Source organism: Nuphar pumila, chromosome 2, assembly GCF_984573655.1.
Source record: "Nuphar pumila chromosome 2, dmNupPumi1.hap1.1, whole genome shotgun sequence".
Lineage (NCBI taxonomy): Eukaryota > Viridiplantae > Streptophyta > Magnoliopsida > Nymphaeales > Nymphaeaceae > Nuphar > Nuphar pumila.
The window spans coordinates 20,569,584-20,593,646 of NC_143250.1; the positions used below are offsets into that span (position 1 = coordinate 20,569,584).

At 37.2% G+C, this 24,063-nt stretch overlaps 1 pseudogene; it reads right to left on the bottom strand.

The window, feature by feature from the left end:
- Positions 1 to 3,157: 3,157 nt before the first annotated feature.
- LOC149844977 (LOB domain-containing protein 29 pseudogene) lies at positions 3,158 to 4,047 on the bottom strand (annotated as a pseudogene).
- Positions 4,048 to 24,063: the final 20,016 nt, after the last annotated feature.

Below are 24,063 nucleotides of genomic sequence, written 5' to 3' on the forward strand. Positions count from 1 at the left end.
CATTTCATGGTCTAACCTCCAAAAACTACCTAAAGGGTATCCTACCGAACCATTCTTTCTGAAACTTAGTGATAGGTACCACTTGTGAACATAATGCCAACTCCAACATAGCCTATATAAATATAATAATGTTTGACATCATTAGTTAGCTAATTATAGAATGAGTTAATCAATAACTAAGTTGTGATAAACTTGTCATTTTTTTCTCTCTTTGAATGTAGTTCAACCTAGGTGGTCTAGAGACATGTGCCATGATGTTCTAAACATTGTTCTCTGAGTGCTAAGACATGCACTTTTCCACTTATGTCTGCCTCCCCTCCCTTGAGTGCTAAAATATGCACTCCTCTTCTGTATGATTGCCATCGAGTCCTCTCACTCATGTGATTGCCTCCCCTCCCTTTGCTGAGACATTCACTCCTCTCTTGTATGCACTGCCATTGAATCCAATCCCTCCTTGGCTACCTCCCCTCCCTTGATTGCAGAGACACACACTCCTCTCCTGTATGCACAACCACTGATTCCTCCCCTCTTGTGGCTGCATAATTAGGCATTTCAGAAGAAATTGAGATTCAGTCAGGTCATGTTGAATATTTTAATGTCATTACTGAAAAAAAGTCAACAATTTGGGAAACTTTTAGAACTTTAGTGGCACTAAAGGATAAATTTGAGTAACAAAAATTGGTCATTTAGTGTCACCTGAGCATCCCCCAAATAAATCGAAATTTGGTGATTCTTTGGTAAGACGAAAGTAATGCTAGGTTAAGAACTTTTTGGCATGTAGTTTAATGAAATCAAGAGACTAATTCCTGACAATTTAGTTGAAATGGTGAAATAGCTTAGCTGCCTACTTCTCTAAGTTGGTAACTCATAAAAGGTGTGTTAAAATTATTGGACTACGAGGCAGATGAAACGATAAGATAAACAGAAAGAAGATAAAAACTTATCGAAGAAAGCTGGAAAAACAGAAAAGAAAAAGAGCTTCTTTGTCTGAGAAATGAAAAGAGATTTTAACAATAGCTACTCGAGGCTTTCACAGATAAATAAAAATGGACAAGATAAAATTCTTGACAAAAGTGGTTGAAACCTAAGTGATTTTCTACGTAAAAACTATTTTCTTTTTAAAATACCTTGGCTTAATGAGCTTTTTTTAAGGAAAAATATTTATTAATTAATCAAGATGGACAGTATTAAATCAAAATACTATGTGATGAGATATCACCAAGGAAGAAAAATTCAGATTTTACATGAGATTAAAGTTAGATAACCATTGAAGGTTAAAGCGAATCCTGATGAGAAGTTCACGTTGGGCAGGCCTAGCAATTGCATTTGAATCCAAATAAGTCTCTTTGGAAATTCTGTTATTTCTCTGAATCCAAATCAGCTGCCATAAAATGAGCACAAAGCATCTCCAAACGAAGACCCATTTGCATCCTCTGTTCTTGACATGAGAGGCAATGATAACCTCTCTGAGGTCGTTTGGCCTGTCCCACTTCAAACCTGTTGAGTGCCACATGAAGCTGAAGCATTTCCTCATATAAGCAGACGTCCAAAACAAATGTATCGAGGATTACTCATTGCTACAGCATATGGCACATTTGCTTGGTAAACTAAACCGTCCTCTCTTCAAAGCCATCATCAGTTAGCAGCCTGTCTAACAGGATCATCCAACCTGTTAGTAACCCTCTAACAGGAAGGGCAGCATCCTAAAGGGCTCTAGGTGGGAGCCATTGAACCATTGGAAGCCCGAGCATTTTGTAACATGAACGAACACCGAACAGTCTATCCTTGGAGTGCTTCCAACTGGGGGAATCTTCAACACAAGAGAGGGATGTTAATGACAATGACAGTCCGTGCATAAGGTTTATCCATTGTTCAAAGACTAAGAATGAAAGGTCTCCCCTTAATTGAATCTCTCAACCCATATTAGGACTAAACTGAACAAACTGTGGCTTCTTTATCTTTCGCAGCCCAATAAAAAGCTGAAAAAATGCCTTTTAGACACCTTTCAACCCGCCAAGCATATTTCCAAAACATCATATTTTTTCATCTCCGACCTCAATGTAAATAGAATCTAGAAAGTCATTCAAGACTTTTACCCAACCCTTCCAAACACCAGATCCGCCAGTTCATTTAGAAACACCTATCCAGCCCCAAGGCCATCCATGTAAACTGTATTTAGTTTTGCAAACCAAAACCCAGCCTATCGACAGTGAGAAGCAACCAAAACCTGGCTCAATGAGTTGTTTGCATGTTAATGAATCTATTGATCACATTAAAGAAAATCTAATTTATTGCATCAACAAAAAATGATCAGATGAGATTCCTACTACCCCAGGATGTTGAGTGATTGTGACAGTCACTCTACCAACTGAATGAGTTAAGTCGAAATGCTCCAGAACTCATTGATGATTATATTGGCACGGCTGTGCAATAGTAGAGTTGCCAAAACTTGGCACTTCTTTTTTAAAATTCCTGAACAATAGAGTTCATATATGGACCAAATTGGACGTACAGGTATCAGGTATGTACACATTACAGGGTGATGCAGCCAGACAATTGAAAATACCCGTCTTTGTTTGATGCATAAAAGACATATTTGAGAAATATGGTTGATGTGAGAAGAGTGTGCTGAAGTGGCTAGAGCTTTATGATTAATTAATGCAATTGCATTGGAGAATGCACTTGTATCCCATATTCTGATATTAGTGACAGCAATGTTGAAGCCTTTGAATTTATGGGATGTAATTTATTGTTTTAGTTCCAAGATAATACAACGTTTAGTCTAACTACTGTGATTTCCTTTAGATGGCATCACATTCCAGAGCTATCTAAAAAGATAAAAAAGAATGCATTGTTTATATGGGGAAAATTGAAAACATATTATATTTGGTACTATCAACAATAAATAAAGCTGACACATGATTATGTGAGTGCTAATTGATATCAGCCTTGTGTTTTGTGCAAAATTCTATGCGTCTTCTTTATTTTTTCTAGGGCTAATCCATTTAATATAGATAAACATAATCTAGCTATGAGTCCAATGGAGTGGACCAATTTTTCTGATGACATTCTTTCAATGTTATCCTCCATAACACACAGCTCAATGGGCTCAGCAACTTCAAGGTGGATGAAAATGTGACCACTTGATAGCATTGCGTCATGAATTCTGAAGGAAAGCAACAGGCAAGGATTCCAGCACTCCCCAGTTGCCCATCTCTTGATATAAGAAATCCTTTGTGTCCATTTGCATATCAAGAGAATCCATGGACTGAGAAGGATCATCACAATATTGAAATTCCTCGTTCATGCTCGAAGAGAAGTCCCCAAGAGTGTTGTTCTCTGTAGTTTGTCCATTGTAGAAGGCCCCACAGTTTTCATTAGGATTTGAAAGTAACTGAGCCACTCTCAGGGCTTCCAAGCTGCATATGTTATTTGAGTCTTGTGGGTAGGAGAATTGTGTGTAGTCATTGAAATTATCTTGATGAGTGTTTGGGGTGTTGTTATTGACTAGGCTTCGGGACACTTGTGTCTTGAGATTGACTAGCTGTGCTTGTAAATTTGCAACCTACAACATGAGAAAAACACCTTCTTGTTAGTCGTGGACCTAAGATAGAGACAATAAATGATACTTGGAGACCATAGTGAATTAGCGTTTTGCTTATGAATTAAATCAGGTGAAACTTTCATCTTCAAGAACTATGAGTTTGAAGTCCAATAAAAAGATATTGGAACAAATTCATCAATGTCAGATGTAGGAAACTCATAAACCTGTTGTTGTAAAGCAAAGATGTGAGCAACACAGCCATAGATGGGATCCTGGACCCGAGCTTGAGCTTCGTAAGATATCGTAACGGCAGCCTCAGAGCGATCAGACACCGGAATATGCAAGAGGAGCTTAGAGGCATTGCTAGCACCAAACACCTTGTGGATGGCTGCAAAATGTGTGGCACCTTGCTCATGGCAAAAGTGTGGGGCAAAAACACATCCCTTGACACACTTCCTTCTCAAGAACTTGCAGGCTCCACAGGGAGATCCAAAGCCTGTCATCTTGGCCTTTGTGACTTGTTGAAGCCTAGGTTGAGGAGGGGGGGGGCACCACCTTGTTTATAAACACTAGAATGTGAGGGGTATGGTTCATATTGTAATGAATTATTAATTTAGGTTGGTCTCCTTAGTGGGCTACAGATTTCATTTTTTTCAAGGCAAGCCCCCCTTCAGACCTTATATATTTTATAAACTTGTGGGATTCCATTCAAAGCGCCTTAAACGACAAAAGAGCTAACATATATCACCCCAATCCCATTTGCTTTATTATAATATATATTTCTTTCTTTTCTTTCGTGTTATTGTGATGCTTTGGTTTCCATGATAACTACGGGCACATTTGAAGGTGCGTGTTCAATTCATCCTAATTTGACATGAAAGCAATAAAATCCCATGTAGGGGAGATTCCATTGAGGAATGAAACAAAAGGCAGTGACAACTCTCTCTCTCTCCAAGACAAATACAGGAAACGATCTCTTTGTGTGAGTGTGTGCAAGCGTTCTCTCCTGTCCTCAAAAGCAGGAAAGGATAAATACATTACCACCAATGAAGGTGAAAAAAATAAAATCGGCTACGTGTGAAGAGTGCATTCTTGCCTATGTGCGTGTGTGCATGTGTGGTGTGTATTTGTCTGCACACGCACACTCAGGCATGCATGTAGGACTGGTAAACGAGGCAAGCAAACCAATCATGTCAAGCTTGAGTTAAACCAGCCAAGCTCGAACTGTCGCATTTGCTATTTTTTCAAGAGTTGAAAATAATAAAATTTGAGATTTAAACCTATTGAACCATGCTCTAAGCTTATTTAAAAAATAAAAACATTGTTTCATAGTGGTAAGTAATAGAACTCAGCTTATTGCTTGTAAGCCAAACACTTCAACCATCTACATTATATGACATAAAGCATGCATACAAATATTTTGGTACAAGTTTATACGAGTCAAGTCAAGCTGAGCACCCATCGTTTGTATTCAGCTTGTCAAACCTATTTCACGAGTTTGAACCAGCTTTTCACAAGCCAAACATGAACCGAACGACGAACGTCTCGTATCATTTTTCATCCCACGTGTATGGAGAGAGAGAGAGAGAGAGAGAGAGAGAGAGTTATGTTGCTTTTGTAGGCTTGTGATTATGTGGGTGCTTCTGGTCATAGACTGTCGAGAGACTGGGCATAATTATCATCCGGCATTTATTATTATATCATCCATTTATAGCTTTCAGTCACTTCGTTGTGTCACGCTTATGGCACATCATGTTGGCCCTGTCCTAATGAGCACTTAACATTAACACCCATCTCTACCAAATGATAATAATAATAATTGAACAAGCACATCTATATACCAAATTTCAGTTTTTGATAATTTCCTATAACAGCCACCAATGGACCAACTTACAGAACAATGCTTCTGTGAGATTGCATATTCATTGGCTGATCAAGAGGGTTGTGATATGCATTGGCTGGATCCCAATAGCTATATTCTCCAGTATTGGTTCTCAACAATGTGTACATGTTGGCCACTAGTTTAGAGTACAAGTCATTCATCTTTGGAGACAAGGAGGCAAGCGTAGCTCAACTCATATTGTTAAATTGCTTCTTTCTCCTTTGGAAGAAAATGATGTGGAAGCTCAACTAATGAGAGAGCGTTCCAACCCACTTACACCCTCATAATCATTTGATATTTCTTTTCTTTAGCACACTTTTTCTTCAATTAAATATGCAATCTCTCTCTCTCTTTATATATATATATATATATATATATATATGTGTGTGTGTGTGCATGCATCAAAACCAGCACAAAGATGGATGTACAAGTGCTCTGCACGCATATCAAGAATTAGGCAGCAGAAGCAACCGTGACAACCCTGATCTCTCTCTCTCTCATATTCATCTATACTTGTATAACATACATGTGTCACTTTTAAACTTCTCGGTTCCCCCACCATAATGTAAAACATGGACTTATGCTTGCTCGCTTTTTTCCTTTCCGCTTTGCTTTACATTGGTCTTCTTCGAGGGGAACCTCCCTACTCTTTTAGTGTCAAAAATGACCTAACCAGCCTTGCTGCTTTTGGTCGGTCTTGATAAACAGTTACATCAAGTCAGAATTGGTTTCTGAACTGAATCATTTTGCAAAAAGATTCAGAAAGTCACCTCAAACTGAATCAAATGGAATAATTTTGAATCAGTTTATTTAAAACCTGATTTTAAGAAAGTTCACAAAATCGTGAAAATAAAAAGTTTCAGGCTAAAACAAGGAAAATACAGAAATGAAGTACATGATGACTTATAGGGCCCAGTAGTATGCACTTAAGCCTAAACTATATAACAGCAAACAATATCACAAAAAAAAAATCAGGAAAACTGATTCCGGAGGATTTGCACTTAAATTTGTGAGAAGTCAATTCTATTCCATTTTGACAACACTGACTGAAACATTAAACAAAGATCATTCCTTGCCTTCTAGTAACATTAATTGTGAAAATGATTATCCTTCTGACACTAATAGCTTCGTATTATCTATGTCCTTGGTGGCTCAAACCTTGAACTTGGTCGAGTCAATTGAACGATTTATTTCCATTAGTTCAAACTTAGTCACGATTCACACAACTCTACTGTTCATGGTGCAAGGCCATTTTATTACAAGGTAATGTTTGCTACCCTCGTGGGTAAGGAACCTCCTCGTAAAAAAAGTGACATTTGTATTTTTTTTCTGTTTGTTTTTACATCGAAAAACTATGATCCAAGGTTTGATTCCTACTATTTTGACTATGCCAAACACATTCATGAGGTCAAATTTGATCAAAATAACCTCCCCTAGGAGTTCCAACTAGGGGGGTCCTTACCCACGAGGGTAGCAAACTTTTTCTCCTTTATTACCATTCTATTGAAGAACTTACATCCATTCAACAATAATTTAGTCAATGAGTTCATATTGAGTGGTCAGATCAACTTGGTCAGGTTTAGTCAAGTCGCTTATGTTATGTGAAACATGTCTACTGCGTGAGCCAAACTGTCCAGACAGTCCCAAAAATCATGTATTTTAAATGCCACCAAAAAGTCCAGAGCTTTCGTTTTTTTTCTGAACTCCCTACTACTAGTGAAATATCAATAGCGTTTTTTAGATTTTAGCTTTGGGACGAGTGTCCATTTTGGTGCCAAAATCCAGAATTTCTGGATTTCCTTGTTCGTCCTGGCAATAGAAAGCATGTAAATCCAAGGAACTCTGGAATTTCTAATGTACCGAAAGGCACCCATATTGAGACAGTGTAAAACCCATGGGCTAGCGGTGGGCAACAGGCCGATCCGGTCCACAAATGGACCGTTGACTGGGCCGGCCCGGTCATTTGTCGGGCTGGGCCAACAGCCCCGATTCAGGCTGGCCCGCTGGAAAAACCCCAGCCCATGCCCCACCCGTTAGGCCCGTGGGCCTAATCGAGCTGGGCCAGGCTTATTATACTATATATACTATATATATATATATATATACACACGGGCTGAGCCGGCCCACGGCCCAGAGAATGTCGTCTCAGTTCAGGCAGGGCGGGTTCGGACCCGGCCGTTAGCCGCCCAGCCCATTGCTCACCTCTACCGTGGGGAGTGGCAGAGAATGAATTAGATGTACATTATTTGCGTTTTCTATATTGATTAGGCATGTTTTGGTTGCATGTGATTTGTGTAATCACCATTCTCCCTCAGCCATCTTTTCAGCCGTTGGATGCACTTTCCATTGCAACCATAGTAGCCACTGTACATATACATACTAGTATGATAATATTTGCTCATGTCAACATGATGTCACGTCTAGCAGAAATTAGAAAACATCAATTTTCATCAAAAAAACATGAATATGATCAAATTGACCATGCTGAACACATCCACGGGAATAGATTTGCAAATAAAGTGTTGAAAATACCTTCAAAAATCTAATTTACCCTCATAAACATAAAAAACATACAATTTGGGAATGCCACTTTTGTCAAATTCAATGGCAACCAGTTAACTGACACAGTGAATTTAACAACATCGATCGGACCTAAACATGCAAATTCGGTCCATCTCAGACATCCGATGGACAATTTTTGGTATTTTTACATTTTTTTGATATTTAATTTTTATCCAAAAATATGATTTATTAGAATTTAAAAATTATTTTAGTTTTGATTTTAATTTTTAATATTTTTTTGAATATGATTAAATAATTGAATATGGATCTAAATCTTATAGCATGTTAGGATTTCTTTAGGGCTATTAGAAGATGCATGTGGTTTTTTCCGTAGTTTTTTTATTGGATCTGAATTTTCTTTTAAATATGAATTTGGATCTTAAATTTGAATATTTGAATCTCCTTAGGTTCTCAAATATGGCTGTTGAGAACCAAGGAGACCCGTTGGCCCAAAAAGAGGTGGTTGGGCCTAGCTTCATCTATTGGTCCAATGCGGGGTAGATATGTAACAACTGTAATTGTTGTACCTTTTTGTGATAAATTAAATAAAAAAATTCTTCTTAGTTAAATTGTATATATAAAACATTTTTACTATGATTTTTTTAAAAACCATGTTCAGTTACGAGTAATAAAAGAGGGTTATAATTTTTAAGACCTATTGTGTAATTTTTAAATACGTGGTTGCATTCATATTTGAAGTTCATATATGAGTGGTTAGTATTATCCTCCAATTTAAAAGATAAAAACATAATTTTCCTTTTTTTCATTTATCTCTTTCGGGACTAGATTGCCCTAGTATCCCTCTGTGGGTTTTTTAGTTAAAATTCACATTTTTGAGGTCTCTATTGAGAAATATGTGGATGCCCTTCCGTGGCCCATGACCCAGATCAAACCTGGATCCAGCTTATTTCCCCACAAGACATTTATTTAAAGCCGTTTAGAAAAGGTGAGGTCAATCTTGGCTCCATCCTCCACGGTTCGGAGCTTGACCCATTTTCACATTGATAATCATGCTCACCATCCAGTTAGTAGGGATGGCAGTGGACAGGGGCAGAGGCGGGGGACATGGTCTCCACCCTCGCTCTGTCTCAAAATTCTGCCTTTCATCCCCGTCTTCATTCTCACACGGGTTTTGATTTTAACCTCCATCCCCAATCCAAACAGGGCAGGACCCCGTTTCTCTCTGGTCTAATGTCATCCCTAAAGGTATTTTAGTTATTTTACTAACGAAGATCGGGGATCAGGGCCGGGGTGCAGCAGAGGAAAACGTAAGTGTTAGGTGTAAGAAGGAAGGGAGAGAAAATTCAAAAGAGAAACTGGACTGTTTTGGAAAAGGTGGTCTTGATGAGGTGGAATAGTCCCACATTGTTTGTGCTTGAGTTTTTTGTGGGCTTTATAAGCCACATGTGAACTCATACACTTGTTCTTGAGAACAAGAGAGTGGGATGACCACCACACACACGCGCGCACCCGCCCGCCGTGCCGTGCCGAGCCGAGCTCGGGTTCGGGTAATTGGCCCTTTAAGGTCATATCCAATCAAGACAAAGTACCTTTCTTTCGAAGTCCGTTAACGAATCACGTCTCCTCATAATCCGTAATGGGTCCTTCCACGCTTTGTAACCGTTCGTGGGTTATAAAATCGTGGTGAAGGTGGGGTTACGGAAACTATCTGAGAGATCGGAGACGCTCTGGTTTTCTGAATAAGAGCTCTGCGATTTCCCATCTCCTTGTTGCTCTCTCTCTCTCTCTCTCTCTCTCTCTCTCTCTCTTTCCTGAGTTATCCCGAAAAGGGGTGTTCTGCAATATTTGGTTCGTGGAGGTTGTTTTTGAAAGACGATCCGCCGGAGTGCACCGTTCGGTTCGTCGTGGCTATTGTATCATGGGGGAAGGACGTCGGACCCTGATTTGCACTGTATGTGGGGGCGAATCTTCTCTAAGTGGAGTATTTTCGTACGCCTTAGCGTGTTACATAATCTAAACATGTTTTCATTGTTTTCTTTATGTTCTTTGCATTTGGTTGCTCGTATGTTGTCGTCTGGATTTTGGTTGTTTGCGGAAACCGACATGCATATTCCCTGTTGTTGTTTCGATCGTCTGTTTATCATGCTATTTACGCTGTTGTATTTCCTGATTTATATCGTGGTTTATATCATGATGACGACTGTGAAACTGTGTGATCCGAAAAATGATCCAACAGTAAGTCCATCCCTGCCTCCATCCCCGCAAGGGTTTTGATTTTAACCTTCATCCCGTTTGATGTCCTCCATCCTTAGTCCAAACGGGCCCCCAGTCCACTGCCATCCCTACCAGCTAGACTGATTTCAAAGTTCGGGCAGCTCTAGACATCCTGTTTGCTAAGAATATGACAAAATTGACCTATGATAATTTAAATAAAGGAAAATACTAAAAGCCTAGGAAAATTTTCTGTTATTTGATATTTCCCCAGGAAAAATAGCAAAGGCAAAGAACACTGAATTCTTGGTGGCTTAGTCAGTCTCAGGTTGATTGTCCGGAAGCCACTTAGGCTATGCACATCTGTCTAGATGGGTTGGCTCGGCATTCAAGTTAAAGTTACAGAGCAAGATGTAGGTGTGCACCATCATCATCCATGATCAAGAAAATGCATTAAATTTTTCATCAATGTATTTTTTTTTTATTTTGACAATACTGATGTGTCCTATACGATCACATTAGTAGCGACTCGCTTTTGAATCATCCTATTCCAACACATAAGTAGATTTTTTAAGGGTTGAAAATAGGGGTTGCAAAATCTGACGGGACCCGCTTCTTAGTCGGGTTAGGGTTTGGCTTAAACGGGTTCATGTCGTAAACGGGTCGACCCACCTAACCCATTTATTAAACGGTTCGTGTTCGTGTTAGGGGTATGCCAACCCGTTTAATAGACAGGTTAGGCGGGTGGGTCAACCCATTTATATGAACCCGTCAACCCACAACCCGTTTATATATATATATAAATATATATATATATATATATATATATATATATATATATATATATATATATATATATATATATATATAATAACTTATCGTGTTACGCGGGTCGGTTATCGTGTCTATGTTATTAGGTTGCGGGTTACTCGGGTCGGTTATCGTGTCTATGTTATCGGGTTGACTTGTTTAATAAACTGGTCGCCGTGTCATGTAATCATGTCGTGTCGACCCGGCCCGTTTATTAAATGGGTTAACAATGTTGTGTCGGGTTACCCGTTTAATAAACGGGTCGTGTTCTTGTTTGCCACATCCAACCTGTTTAATAAACGGGTCGTGTTCGTGTTAAGGTATTCTGACCTGCCAACCCGACCCCATTGCCACTCCTGGTTGAAAATCAAGGATGCAAAATTTTTAAAATTAAAATGTTATAAAATAATATTTTTTGTTTAAAAAACACAAACCAAGAGTCGATTCCTACTGTACGGTCGAATTACAGAAAAAAAAAAATGTCTAACACCGATACACTGGGGAGTGTTGTCAGCATCCGTGTACATAGGCCTGAATCGGCCGATATGTATTGTATCGCCATTAAATCAATACATGAATCCGCTATTTTTTAATAAATATAAAAATAACTTAAAATTATTTTTTTACTATTATTTTAACAGCTTTAACATGTGTCACGTTCTGATTGACACATAATATTTTTTAATTATTTTTTGACAGATTCAAACCGATTCACTTGAGAATCGATATCGGCCCATTCACCTGAATCGTTGGACAAACGATACAGTCCCGATCCCGGTACTGACAACATTGCACTGGGGACGTGAACACCCGCCCTTATTTCTGAAGTCCCAAGTTTGGTGCACGTATCTTGATTTGAGGCTCAAGTAGCAGGGTCCCTGATGGAAAGGACGGCTGAAAGTTTTTTTAACCACGTGGGTGTAAGTCGTATGACAGAGTTTCAATCTCTCCCAAGCTCCACCAGCTGAACCAGGGTCTCTCTCTCTCTCTCTCTCTCTCTCTATATATATATATATATATATATATATATATATATATATATGTGTGAGTAACTTGTATCTTCACTGTTTGGATGAAACGTTGCTCTTGACCACGAGCGATCACAGGGCGACCACGAGCGATCACAGGGCGACGCTGACCGTTGCTAAAAGTCTGGGCAAAAAAACACACATTTAGCGGCGGTTAAAAAACCTCCCTAAATCATAAAAAAAGGATGTGTGATGTTACACCGCACATCAGAATGAGTTTGAAAAAAAAAACTTGTCCGAAGATATGGGTTTATATATATATATATATATATATATATATATATATATATATATATATATATATATATATATATATATATATATATATTACACTTTGGGAGTACCTACTGCCTAGAAATCATGGTTGTAGGTTGTATCTTCTCAATTAAACCTTATGGTTATACTCAACATAGTTTATTTGATAGAAATTTTGGATCATGTTTTTTTGGAGATAAAAATATGATTTTTTAATTCATAAAATTTTGATACATTTTGGATCAGGTTTAAATTTTAAAGGTAGAAATGTGAAAATTTAAACCTTCTATCTATAGGGTCTGATTTTATATATATATATATATATATATATATATATATATATATATATATATATATATATATATATATATATATATATATATATATATATATATATATTGAAAGTGTACTCACGAGCCCAAGAAAATTGAATGCTAGGAACGGTAGAGGAGTTGAGAAGAGGTTAACACTAACTGACCAACTAGGCCACATTTAGCTAGGCTCAGTCCAAATTGTGCTTAGCCCACTTGCACTTGTGAAAAATCTGATGACGTTCAAAGGACTAGGAGCTTCAATGACCTTGAACGCAACCCTAAGTAAGGGCAACTTGGTACTTGTTGCTTTCAAGTATTATAGCAAGCAAAAAAAAAAACCTTTGTAGCATATGTAATCTAACTATTTGAAGTAAACAATCAATGGCCAGCATATGCTGATAAGGATTGGCACGTGGCTGGAGACAAGGGAGTCCGTGCGGCTCTGACATGGCATGGTCCTACCAATGGCCATCTCATAAAGGGGCAGGGCCCACACAACCAATGCCACATCCTCATCCACGTAAGCACCAGCTTGGCGGTTTCGATTATTAGTCCTTTTGACGAAGATAACAAAAGAGAGGAAAAGGCTAAAATAGGGGTCCTAAGGTTTCACACCACAACACGCATTTCTTTTGTTGTTGGGGATATTTTTTTCATACTTATATAGGGAGTTGAAGCCCTTAAATCACATAGACCATAGAAGCAAAAGGGAAAAGAAAAGCCTAGGTTTGCCTGAAGCTTGTAAAGTCAAAGCTAATAGAATGGGTCAAATTTGTCACTACATGGAGATGGAGATGTGACAAGCTGGCATCAAGAACTATGTGGCTGCCACGTGGCAATTTTTGTCTGGTCAACCAACATACGGTCCCACTTGACATGTTTGAGTGACTGGCTCGAGTATACTTAGCTTTCAAGGTTCTAGCCAAGACCAACCCATTTGGATTAAATAGTATACAGCCAAGCGTGCATACTCTACTTTATGAGACATTTTTGTGGCATTATGTGTAGCAATATGGGCTCCATATGTTTCTATGATTGTAAGATTTTTATGTATACACGCTAAGTTAGGTAGCACAGGTGAGATTGAGCTCTCAAAACCCTAATTCAAGGTCTATTGTTTGTCTGCATTTGTGTGATCCACTGGGGATTTAGGTCATTAGGAGTTGTGTTGGCATCACTGTTTAAGCCCTTCCATTAGATGTGATTAGTGTGAGGTTGGTCGTCATATAGGCGAAGTTACGTGTGGTTTTCGAGACATGCGGCATGATCTCAATCTTCTATATATCCCATTTGATTAATAGTGATCACTTAATGGAGGGCATCTATGTTAGATTCTTCAACCAATTCAACCCGTCTTTTGGCTAGGTGTGGTGGAGTTTCTAGTCTATCCCCTAAACTAGGATGAAGTGTTATTGACTTCAACCATGAATAGTAAGTGTGTCAATTCATTTGGCACAATGTGATGCTTGGTTATGTTGCTTTTGAAGGCTTGGGAGGGATTCAGTTCTTTCCCACTAAAGCCAAAGAGTTCCCATCACATATGGAGAGATCTTGGGAAATTAAGAAATATGGTCTTGTCTAGAGTTCAATGAACTTTGACTATGAAAGGCTAACTAGGTGGTAATTCATAACGTGAGTCTGAAAGGAAACTGCTAGCAAATCATGAAAGGAAACTACTATTCATTTATCTTTATAGTTTTTGATGAGCTTGTTTTCAACTACACCTTTTATTTTTCACTTTGATTGATTACAACCCCCCGAAGCCATATTAATCATGTTTGTCCATATTTAGGTCCACAATACAACCTCATGTATTCACATTGTTTAACATAGAGAAAGTGCCATAAGACTATGGTTTATTAGTTTCATACATATAGAATACGAATGTGGTCCACATAGGATCCTCCACAAGACCAGCAGGGCTGAAAATAACACCATTTGGTATTAGATCTTACTGATTCCCACTAATCATTTGGTTCATCGATTTTGTAAACAATGATTTATGTATGATTTTATCAACAGGTAGCTCATAGTTTCATATCACTTGCGCCTGGTTTAAATGCTCACCTGCTCTTTCTTCTTAGAAGAAAATGCATGAAGGCATATCTCGTGTCAAAAATGCTTGAGCCTCGTTTGGACGATGCCCAAAACCTGGTTAGAAACTTTATCTTAGAGTGTATGAATGTGGAAATATTATTTAAAGTTATGGCACCCTTTACTGAAAATTTGAACTTGCATTGAAGCATCTCTTACAATTTTGTTCATATTCGTCCAGCATATTTTTCAACTGCATTATAGCTTGATGAAACTTACTCAGTGAGAAACTTTCTCTGCAAAAAACAAGAACCAAACAAGGCTAAGGAAACTGTCATCTTTGACCAAGACAAGAAGGACCCACCTTGTTTGATATCTTAGAAAGGCTAAGTTATCAATGCACAATAAAAAACAAATGGTTGGATTACTTGAACTTTTGATTTGTCACAACAGAAACTTTTGCTGAACGTCGCATGCTAACCCTTGGTGCACTGACAAAGAAGAATCTTGAACATGCAAAGAGATTTGTAAAGAAGACTGGCAATGAAGGTATTCTTCAATAATTGAGGTGGAGCTCCGTTTGAAAGGTCAAGTTTTCATGATTGTGATGATGATAATGATGTTGCAACAGTATCATATGAGGATGATAAAATGGTGTACTGGACACTGAGTCAAATTTGTGTTGGAAAATTTTGCACGATCCTGTGGCAACCATTATAAGAGATCTGAAACCCTTTCTACTATTATCAATGAGAACAACCCTTGGAGGCATGCACAAAGGCACTTTCTTAAAAGCGGTAGTTGCCCCCATTGAGAATGAACCCGAGTGCAACATGGTTGTGCACAACTTTGCTTTTAGGATACAACCAAGTATGCACCTTTTTCGTACTATATTAACCACCCAGACATAGGTAGGTTAGCCTCTATGACACAACTACCCAGAACAACTTTGAAGAAAAAAACTCACAAGAAAAAACAAAGAGCCTTTTGTACTTCTTTTTCTTCATCTCTTAAAATTGACCTTTTTTAGACCATAAAAAAGTAACTAACATAATCAAAACAAGTGCAATATAACTGGGGTGACCACCGGTCAAACATGGGTGCCACATTCACACACCGTCCTAATGTGTAGACACATTGAAGCTAACACAAACGTCACATGCTACCATGAAATTTTGCCAGTCACAAAGGAGATTTGCAAGTCACAAATGAAGTGGTAAAAAGATAAATCAAAGACTAGACCAAACCCAATTGAATCTAAATCCAAAACGAAAACTAAAACCAAAACCCAAACCAAATCCAAATCCAAATCTAAATTCAAATCAATATCAATATTTAATATTAATATTCAAAGTTTATTTGAAAATCTCAAGATCTAATGCCACTTAGGGCCTTTCCCTTTAAGGAAACCCTCATCAATTCAAACTCATGGAGTTTTCCAACAATGATCAATATAGTATTAAAGAGTTTTCATAAAGTAGGTTTTTTCTTTCAAAAGCTTTATCAAACAACTAGGCAAAAAAAATGTTATTTTGCCAAAAACCTCACTTTCAAAGATACACATTTTGAATTAAATAACAAAGATCACTCACGCATGGGTCAAAATATATGATAGAAGGAAAGAGTGAAGTTGTTCGCAAAAGTCATATGCATAGATGAAAATACCTTTCAGTTTGAACCTACACTTAGTGTGAACACAGTTCAATCAATCTTAAAAATTAAGTAGTTAGCGGCTTTGAACTTAGTTCTTAACGTAGACTTCTTAGGCCTATTTACACACATACTAATTTTAGATAATTATATGTGTCATTATTATATAAATATTATATTTATTAAGGGTCCTATGCAGTATCTCAATTCATAAGTGCTCTAGAGACAATCTCATTCTCATAGAAGGCGACCCACACCTTTATACTCATAAATGTGAGTATCTTAAAGGTAAAAACTTATTTCAACCACCTTATCCCATCTGGCTTATAGAACTCATTAAGAGTCAAGAGACTCATCCTCATGTCAAAGGTTTGCCCGAACATTTACATAAGAATGTGATATGAAGGTACTATTTTATTTTCATATATTATAGTGTTTACCCAATTACTTCAGTGACTTGTTCTTTTATTTGAACGAAGAACTCTGGCAAATTGAGTTACTCAGTAGAGTTTTCATCATGAGTAATCTCTTTAAAGAGTTTTAATTTCATTTTCTCATATGTACTTTAGATTTTTCATGAAAGGCATTTTGTTCATGGATTTGCCTAATTTTTGACATGATCTTTTCATAATCGACAAACATTACTCTTTGCTTGAGTAATGATTCATATAATTGTGCTTTACTTTATAAGTCTAGATTTTCTCAAGTTCATTTTTTTTACTTTTATATTGAACTATATAAAATATGACTTTCTTACTAAAAAAATTGGTATCCTCAATTGAATTTATAAAATCGAGTGAGTTGTCATCATGTCCTTAGATGTCCAAGATACTTGAACATCTAAATATACAAGAGTAAAATTCAACCACTCATGGATCCAATAAAATTGGATTAAAATTGGCATTCTCATTATTGTATTTTTAAATACAATTTGTCTCATAATCTTAAATTCTCAAGATTATTGAGAGCATACTAAGAATATCATTTATGTTGCTATCAATTATTAAGTTTATCTATTGGTTTAGTTCCAATACATAACACAACACTACAAGAAATTTGCGTTTTACTAGTGCACCCTAACAGTAGCGCCAATGTAAAACGAGTTTTATTGGCGCAAATATTGGATGGCATCAAAGAAAAAACTTACATTTTCGCATGGAAATCTTGCGCCAGTAAAAAATTTTGTGGCGCATATTAAACTTGGGCCAGTAAAAACTTGACTTCACTGAAATGGCACAAGAAAATGCTCAAACCAAAGCCATAACTCTTGATTGTTTCTGGCACACTAAAGTAGTGCGTCAGGGATATTAATTTTTCTGGCGTACTAACAAATGCGCCAGAAAAAAAATGACATTCTCTTTTCCCCTTTTCCAACGCTTTCCCCTTTTCCAACGCTCCCAACTCTCTCTCGCTTTGCCACCTCCCACTTTGCACGCTCTTCCTCCTGTTTCCCTCTCTCACTCTCGACCTTACCCTCTCTTTCCCTATCTCGCCCACCCTCTTTATGTAACCCTCTCTCTGTAACCCTTCGCTCTCTCTCCCTCGTCCCCATCCCTCCCTGCTAAGACCCTCCTCCACCAGCCCCCTCGAAACCCTACTTCTGTCTATCCATCCGCCAAGCAATCCAGGCCCTTCCCCGGCTGTGGATGCCGCACCCGCTAGGGCTTGGGTGGTTTACAAGGAATTCAAGGGGCGAGAGTCGTTGGCACCGCCTGGCTGCACAGCCAGCCAGACGGACCGTGCGCGGCGACAACAAAGGAGGGTTTGAGCAGCGAGAGTGTGGGAGGAGAGGGAGGTCGAAGAAGGTTCAATAGGCGAAGCCGAGGAAGAGGAAGGAAAGCTAAAGTCAAGGAAGCACCTGCAAAAGGAGCGGTGGAACATGAGCTCTTCTTCTTCCTCTTCCTTGATGAATAGGTGCATTCCTTGGCATGACGCATCACCAAGAGTAGGTTTTATGCCTTGCCTTGCGGCATATGCCTTGCAACTATATGCTTCAATGGCATATCATAATTCGTGATTTACATGCCTTACTGCCAAGCCAATGTATGCTTCAATGGTATTCTCAGTTTTGTGTATGAAATCTTCAGTGGACAACTTTTTTTTTTCTTTTTGCTGTTCAGACGTGGAAGTGGATCACACTGATGTGAGGATTCTTGTGCTTGCCTAGTATGCTCGGGTTTTATTCCTGTGCTCTTGTTACTTGTTTGATTCGTTCAACTTCTATAGATTGTTTGCCAACCTGCTTTCTACAACTGATGAACTGATCATATCAGGAGGAAGATGTAGGCTGCAAAGGCGAGCACGCAAAGGGGATGTGTGGTCCAAGGATACTTTACACTGGTGCGTAGCATTTATTTACTCTAGGCTGTGTTTGGAGACTTTGGACAATGGTTTTGGGCATAATTGATTTCATTTTCTGTGCAAGTTGTGAATTATAATACCTACATATTCTATGCTGATATGTCTTTAAATGACTTGAAATTCCACCAAGTTTGCATAATCCCTTCATTGCAAAGAATGAATTACATGATATCCTAGTACTGCATAGCTTGTTACCTGCAAACTTATCTCTTATATGTGATCAGTTGGTATATTGCACCCTGCGCCTTGTCCGATTTCACTGGATGAGCGGGTGCTTCCAAATATCGCCTTGGATTCATTCCATTTGTAAGAAGTAGGCTCATGCAAGAATGTAAGGACTTCATGCTGGGGGATTCTAGCATCTCTTCACTTGGATGTGGAATGACATTGTTTGCTTGTTTCTTGCTTTGTTCAGATTTTACTGGTTGTAGTTGAGGTTTGCTACTAAGGGATGGGCAAAGCAAAGGGTGGTTCCATATTCATTAGGCTCTTCTCTACAGCAGGCACTGGATTCTTCTACGTCAAGCGGAAGAACCCACGAAGGATCACTGAGAAGCTTGTATTCAGAAAATATGATTCCCGGGTAAAAAAGCATGTCCTCTTTACAGAGGCAAAGATGAAGTGAGAACTGTCATGCCTTAAACCACTTTTCTCTCTTTGATACAATGTCATAGGTGATTCAATCCTGAATTTTCACCCTTCTTTAATTCTGCAAAGAGCTTCGCTGTTTTATGCTCTCTAGAAATGAGAACCAAAGCACAATTACTTTCCTTGCTCCCAGTTTAGCGGTGGTTGTTCTTTGATAATGAATGGATTGCCGAAACTATGTTATTGTTGTGATGGTATTTGTCTAACACCATGAAAATGCAGTCAGTCATTTAGAACAGCAAAAAGAGAATCATGAGTCCTGTAGTGTATTGCAGCCTATCAATGCATTCAGCAAGCATGCTAACATTGTAAAAATCTTTAAACACCAACTTGCTGGTCATTCCTTGGCTGTTGGTGCTTGAATCCACAATTAGTGCACGTTCTAATGTATCACAGGATCCTACTAGGCTCTCATTAAATGCACAACAATCTGCAATGCCACAAACTCGAATTTTTGCCTGATTCCCTACTAAATTGTATATTCCTAAAGACGGTTCCTGGTGATGAATGCTTGAATGTTACATGGAGCTGCTACGTTGTCATTTTTGGAACAAGAACACCTAAAAAGGGTTCTCTTCAGCAATGGTAAAGGTGATCCATCAGCTGTTCCTTATGCTGTTGAAACAGTAAAAGAGATTATTGGTAAGGTTCCTGTGTTTGGCATATGCATGGGTCACCAGTTGCTCGGCCAAGCAAATATTATTTTTTTTACTATTTGCCACTTTTATTGGGGCACTAAATAAGTGTGCCACAAAAAGTCTTCTTGGCACTAAATTAGTGTGCCAGTAAAGGCAAAAAAAGATTCTTATATTCTTGCAGATTTTCATTGGCACTGTGATTGTGCCAGTGAAAACAATAATTACTGGCGCAAATTCAGCGCCAGTGAAAAGTTTTCACTAGAGCTGAAATTTCATGAAAAGGATTTTCACTGGCAAATGTAAATTACCCCAGTAAAACCTTTACCAGTGAGGCTTTTACTGGCTCATCTATTAAAGCAGTGATTACGGCAGTAAAAATCAAATTTGTTATAGGGCAAGTAAAATTTCCAATGATATCCACACACCTTAGTTGAAAACAATATCTTCTAATGCAAACAACAGTAGGATCAACTCATACATCAATGATTAGACTTTTCCCTAAAGTCCTTTAATATAAATGGATTATAATCTTACATGATACAACAGTTATAACACCACACATTAAATCAATCTCATAACATGCAAATTGGTGAGAAAAAACATTACAATCCATTATGTTACTCATAATCTTACATATGAGATGTATTAAAATTCAAGGATAACATATTAGGATCATAAAATCTGTTATTCATTATGTTTGTGCAATTAAGGTTCAAAAATTTATTTTTCAAAATGCTATATCCTTTTTTGATGAGAACCATTCTCAAATTCAGCACTATATAAATAGTGGATGTCCCAAGGTTAAAAAATCCTGCTAGAGATCAAAGTTTAATAAATTACCCCCCTTTAGGTTTTAACAACTCATAAAATGATTTTTGAAAGATTTTCTTCTTTTGAAGAAAAATATGAGCATTAAGATTTCTCTTGAATTTCAAACATTGTAGATATAAAAATTGATTGTAAATTTTATCAAATAAATTCTTACCCCTACTAGTTTGAGCATATGAAAAATCTCATTTAACAACCCAACAAAATACTAAACCAATTATAATTGAGAAATTATTTTACCACTTTGTCTATGATGTCCCACACATGTATCAACAAAGAATCATAGCATACTCATACTTCTAAGTATTTAAGGATCTCATATCAATAATTAACATATTTCTCAAATTAAGTGTGAAGGTAAAAATATCATCAACTTAATATTTAAATTGGATTTCACAAAGTTACACTAATCTCCAACAATTAGTTCTCTAAAAACATGAAGAGTGAGTTTAACCTATTAACCATATACAATAAGTAGATGGTCAGATTCGCCATGGTAGATAAATGATGCAAATATCATAGGCTAAGACATTTACATAGGTGAAGTGAAACTTAGTACCAAGCCATCATTTGGCTCCACAATAGTCTTCATGAAGACTATATGTCTACTCCCATGATAAAGTATAATTTACACGTATAAGATTGGAATAAAGATTTAAATCCATATTCTGCGCTTTATTCAAATCAAAACATCTTTGCCCATTTCTACCATTAGTTGTCATCGGGTAGAATGACACATGAATACAACTGAATTGGCACACCCAATCAATGCTACCCAACTTACTTGAAAATGAGAGTAACACATGAAACATGATAGAATATTTCATTCTTGATCATTGATACAAATTGGAACTAAATCAAACACAATAAACCCTCTTATATTTCAATACATGCATATATCCAGGTAAGCCATCTTATGTTCTAACACATTCATGTGCATAATTTAAGCCATATCATGTTTCAATACATGCACATGTTATATGTGTCTCTTAAACAATCTCATTTTAATTCACAATAGGCCAAAGAGTTATCCTAGACAAATGAAAAATATGTTTAAATTTAAAGATAATTTGCAATACAAGAAACATCAAGATTCATATTCTTAAAAATAGAATCAAGGTTGAAAACCCAATACTAAGATTATGAACCATTTTCAAGAAATAAATAAATATCTCAATTTCTTTTGGATTATCACATTAGCATATGAGATCTCATTAAGATCCATATCGGTGGGTTAAAGAAGAGGCCACCATGTCATGTTATTCAAGAGAAAAGAACTCTTAAGATATGAAATAAAGGTCTTTCACAATGATAATAAGGATATTATCTATATACAATAAGATGAGAACATTCATATATCCATACCCAAATAATCTTCACATGACATGCATTTATCTGTCAATATACATGACGATCAAAATAACCATAATGAATAAATAGGTCGATCTAATTCACAAATATAGATCTAAAATCATACTTGGATCCATAAATTTGAATATAGGTCAAGATCCAAACATAACCAAAAAGGGGTCTAAACAAAAAATGGTTTATACCACCTCAAAAAAATACCACCTCAAAATAAAAATAAAAATAAAAATTATCAGTATATGCATATAACTCTCTTTAGGTACACCAAAAATAATATGATCTAAACAAATGAATCAAATAGATATGAGTTCAGATCTAAACACATAACTCAATTAATATGATATGAACCCAATGCAAGATTCATTTTTAACCATAATCAACATATAATCACATAAAATCAGTTTGCATGAATATGAATCATTGATTTAAAAAAGGATCCAAAGCATGATAGTGGATATTAGTATGGATACAATACCAAGGGCTTATAAATCATGATAATAACAACACCAATAAAAAATTAATAATGATCCTCGTTCATCACAGCATATAAAATTCAACTTGCATGGTTAATAAGTACAAATAACCGAATATCAATCTTAAATAGATCTGAAACATGAAAGTAGATATAAATCCAATATCATGAGAAACATGCTTCATATAGAAAAAGAACCAATACATGAGCTTGAGTGAACACTAAAACTCAGATCACAAGAATAAAATAACTTAATGGATCACATAAAAATAAAAATCCTAAAATAGATTAGTATAAGAAATCACAGTGTAGATCTAAAAACCTAAATTCATATTAAAAAATAGGGCCAAAAAACAGAATCACGCATCAATATTGTTCATTCTAATGATGAAAATCACCAATATAATCCATCTATATAAAAGTGGTTTCAAGAGATTAGGGAATACCCACTAGAAATCCCATAGTTCCTCCATAGATAGGCTCAAGTATGCATGATCCAGCAACCCTTTGGTCCAAAAGGTATAAGGTTATAGCTTCTTGTTAAGAGGACAAAACTGCACATAGGATTAATAGCGCACCTTACTCCATTCAATTTCCTACAATCGATCAAACATCACCATATATAGTCACCATGAAGCATGATGTCACTTTTAAATTGTTGAAAAATCCTGCATTCTTTTGCACGATCCAATGACAACCATTGTAGGAGATCTAGAACCCTTTATACTCTGATCGGCAAAAACAATGCTTTAGAGGCGTACAACAAGGCACTTTCTTAAAAGTGATAGTTTCCCTACCAGGGATGAACCCGAGTGTAGTTGGGTTGTGCACAACTTCACTTTTGGGATACAACTAAGTGTGCGCCTTCTCGTACTATACTAACCATGGTTAGCCTCCATGACACAACTTCATAGTGAGGGAGAGGAGAAGGAGAAGGAGAAGAAGAAAACCCACAAAAAAACAGGAAAAAATAGAGCGTCTTTTGCACTTTCTTTGTTTGTCTCTCAAATCTGACCTTTTTTGGACCATAAAAGTAACTCATAGAATCTGAGCAAGTGCAATGTAACTGGTCCATCCAGGGTGCGTGCATAAATCATCCCAATGTTTAGACATGTCAAGGTTAACCCAAAGGTCACTAGTCACAAAGGAATTTTGCAAGTCATAAAGGAAGTGGTAAAAAGATAGGTCAAGCAAAGTTAAGATCCGAACCCACAAGCCAAAATGCATTAAAATTTAAATGCAATAAAAAAAGAAAAAATATACCCTTAATCCCCATGCATCCTCTAGTGCCACAAAAAAAATCCTACAAGACACTAGAACTAGCCGGATCCATAGAATCTAGCACCTAAAAAATAAAAATAAGAAAAAAATGTCACTATAATTCCAAGCTTGCTTCCATTGAATCAACATATCCAAAATGCAATTATTGACGGACACGGGATACACCGAGGATCTAATTGGACCAAAGAAGTCCTGCATGTGAGTGGATCGCCTCGG